Genomic DNA, 3,871 nt, shown 5'->3' on the forward strand with positions numbered 1-3,871 from the left:
CCAGGGTTACGGGTCTCTTGAAATTTTGTAGATGAGCGAATAGAAAACAAATAAACAAATAAATTAGTAAGAAAATAAATAACTAAGTTACTTCAAAATCCGATAAGGGACCAAAACCTTCCTTTTGATAAAACTAAAGAGAAATGCGCCAAGCCGAGCCATGTGCCTCCCCTGTACGCTTCCTGACCACATGCTCGAAACCTGCACACTATAGTAGGGGTGAGCTTTCGTCCTCGCATGCCCAATAGGGGCCGACCCAACCATGCTAGGTTTGAAAAATAATATGCTTGAAAATATTTACTACATAATATTGTGCACGTTTATCGAAAAATGCTTTAAGAAAAGTGGTAACCACAAACATTTGTTTTCTTTCATAAAACATATGCAGTATGCTTCACACACTTGGAGCTCCGAGATACTTACCTGCCGGCTAAAATAAAACAAATCGGTGACCGACCTGGTTCGTCCTGAATTCGAGAACCAGCCAACTACTCTGTAGTACTTCCGACTACAAGTAGTGAAAGTGTCTATTTCCTGGCCCTGAGTTTCCTATGACTGGTTCACTGTCTATACTCACTTTTTCTCGACAAACATAGGAGCACGGCCCCCTCCGGAGGTTCACGGTTATCGACACCGTGGGATCCCTAGGAATCTACGCGTCTAGGTCCAATTCACTTTCAGGTCACAAGTACAAACATACAGTGGGTACAGTATCTCAACATGCAAGTCTAGCCTCGGTTTTCACAATAAGCAATTATCAGTTATGGAAACACGGATATAACGAGACATCGACCAATGAACAACCAAAAACGTACTTGCAGGCAACATATTAATATACTAGAGCATTCCACATATAGAAAAGCCTCTAACAAGGAAGGGACAGCTCACCCTACCTGGAATTGGAGTGCTCGCCCAAACTTAGCTTCGTTTCAGATTTTCGATACTTCTTCCAATTTCATGTGCACACGCTCGAGTCCTTTAACAAAAAATTATATCCGATAAGTAATTAATTCATAGGGCTAAATACTAGTTAGTACCCTGTGGTTTAGGTCCAAAATCAATTCAGTCCCTGGACTTCTAATTTCATCAAAAACACCCCTGCATTTTCAATTTTGATCTAATAGGTCCAATTCGTTAATATTCTGTTATGGGTTCAAGTTATAGTTGGATTATTTGTTGAAAAACTAATTATTTTTAATAGTAGGACTCACTCCTAAATTGACTATGCAGACCACCTCGACACCACATCATAAAACATAGGCTATATATGAGCCACATTAACAAGTTAAATAACTCAATTGTCGGAAAACTAACAAATTGGACCTATTAGATCAAAATTGAAAGTGCAGGGGTGTTTTTGATGAAATTAGAAGTTCAGGGACTGAATTGATTTTGGACCTAAACCACAGGGTAGTAATTTGTATTTAGCCCTAATTCATAACTCACTTTAAAATTCACTAAATAACCCATGATCGATAATTATCAAAAACCACATTCCCGAACAGCTCACTTAGTATAGTAAGCCCATTTGGGATATGGTGATCATACCCCTTTCAATAATATAGTTCGGGTTAAATATTTGATGTCATTGTCTAGCATTCCTTTCTTAAGCAACAAACACCCTTACCATTCCCAAATAGTTCAAATGAAATGGCATTTGAACCATTTGAGATATGGTGATTAAACTTAACACAAATGTGCCTTAAATATAGTTCGGTTCAACTCAATTGTTTTTCCTTTGTTTTAGCATTCATTTACCATTCCCGTATGATTTGATTTACCATGTTCATTCCAGGATATGGTAACTAAGAAAGCACTTCCAATTGTAACAGTTTCATAACTTTAATCCAATATCCTAATTTCACTCAATCAAATAAAATCCACCATTTTCATTATTAACACCCTTCCAACGTCGGTAATTACTCACTTCCTTTAACATCATACACAATTTTAGGTAACTTGTCAAAAACCACAAAATTGGTCTCTCTCTTTGTCCATTCTTGCAAAACAACATTTTTCCAAAATTAATAACAGACAAACCAATTCAATTGAACACCCAATTCTCTCCATACATTCAAGCATTCAACCACTTTCATCTTTGTTCACTACCATGGCAAGTTTCTAACACATATCAATATCTTTTCAAATAATCCAGAAAACTAGAATTCCACCAAGTATGAACAACACACGGCAAAACAGATCCAAATACCCAGACCCTTACCATTCTTCTTCTCCAAAATTAACTCCTCTGCTACGATAGCCTTCGACATGAAACTCGATTTCTTTAGAGCCTTCAAATCTACAATAACATCACCCCAACACTACCTCAACAACCATATAAAACCAAAGATTGTACAATTGCTGGGATAAGGTATAGTCCAGAATCAAGGCCTTACCCCTTCTCCTTCAACGGTGATTCAATCAAAGCCTCAGCTTCGGGCTCTCCTCTTTAAACCCAAAACGCAGATTCTCCAAACCTCACACAATCCAATTTGAACAATAGAAATTAGGGTTTTCAGTCTAAATCAGAATAGAGGTTTCAACCCAGTCTAGGATGACGTAAATTACCTATCAGAGACGATCCAGTGATCGTGAGTGGTGGAGCTACGGCGGTCCACGCGACAGCGGCGGTGCGTGTGGCGTCTCTGGTCGGAACTAGAGATCGAAACTATGGGGTTTTGGTGGTTGACATGGCTCTGATTCCGATTAGGGAGGTCGTTGAGCTCAATTTGAGCTGGAAACCGGAGATCGAACGCATGCAGAGTTGAGGCCTCCGGCGATGTTCGAACGGCCTCATCAGGCGTCGGCGGCGAAGATGACTCTCTGGGTTTTGCTCTGCTTTGCTTGTTGAGTAGAATGACGGTGGCGGAAGGGCGAGGGAATCGCCGGAAACCGGTGAGGGTCGAGGAACAGTGGCGTCGCAGCTTTCCGGGCATGCATGTGATGGTTAGGAGCTTTCGATCGATGGCGGAATGGCTGGGCTAGAATCGGATTTAGGTGCTGGTTCGAAGGGTGGAGGCGGTGTTGCAAGGTGGTGGCCGGAGATGGTGTTCTCCGGTGGTTGCAGAAGGAAGAAGAAGAGAGAGCGAGAGGTCGAGGTTGATGCATGGCCTCGATTCCTCTTGGGTTTGGTTCGGATTTTGGTATTGAGTTGATTGGTGGTGATGGTTTTGTGAGATGGTGGTCGGACGCTGTGTTTCCGGCGGTGGCAGAGAGGGAGGACGAAAGAGAGAGGTCGGGGAGAGAGAGAACGCGGCCGAGAGTGAGGGAGAGAAATGATGCTAGGGTTTTCACACTCAAGGTTTTGTATTTATACCCATCTGCGTGAAATGCCCATTTTACCCTTGCTACGAATTACGAAACTCCTCTATCTAATTTCTTTCGGGTTTTGGGCTCGGGACTTTTCTTTTATTCGCTTTTCGTCTGAAACTTCCTAAGTTATTTCTCGACTTCATACTAGGCCCAAAACTCGATTTTGTAAAAACTCAAAATCCAAAACTTTGTTACAACTCGATTTATCGTCTTCGAAAATTCAACAAACTGTCGCCTCACTAAACTTCTGTAACCCTTTGGGCCCAAAACGAAGGACTCTGGCCCAAACTTAAATTATCTAGCTCGTCCTGAGCTGCTCTCAATGCTCTGTCGAAGTTGACTGACTTGTACATGCAGGTTTCTTGATTTGGCCTTTCATGCGTCTTTAATCTTAGTGCTCTCAGGTTTCATAGCCCCATCAGAACTCCTTATGTCTTCAGGATTCCTAGTCAAACAAGGACTCTTCACATGAAATGTTCTTGAACCTTCCGGAATCTTCTATTGCTGTCCTAGTTCAACAGTGACTCCTTGTGTCATTAGGATTCATTTTCCTGGTAGG

General features: G+C 41.5%; 1 long non-coding RNA gene across 1 annotated transcript; it reads right to left on the reverse strand.

Annotated features, from left to right (window-relative positions):
* On the reverse strand, window positions 1-3,327 carry LOC133734677 (uncharacterized). The gene is made up of 3 exons (XR_009858512.1): window positions 2,397-3,327; window positions 2,222-2,299; window positions 1-976 (listed from the first exon to the last, which is right to left on the reverse strand). It is a non-coding gene; the product is annotated as an uncharacterized LOC133734677 (long non-coding RNA).
* Window positions 3,328-3,871: the final 544 nt, after the last annotated feature.

This window comes from Rosa rugosa, chromosome 2 (genome assembly GCF_958449725.1).
Source record: "Rosa rugosa chromosome 2, drRosRugo1.1, whole genome shotgun sequence".
Taxonomy (NCBI): Eukaryota; Viridiplantae; Streptophyta; class Magnoliopsida; order Rosales; family Rosaceae; genus Rosa; species Rosa rugosa.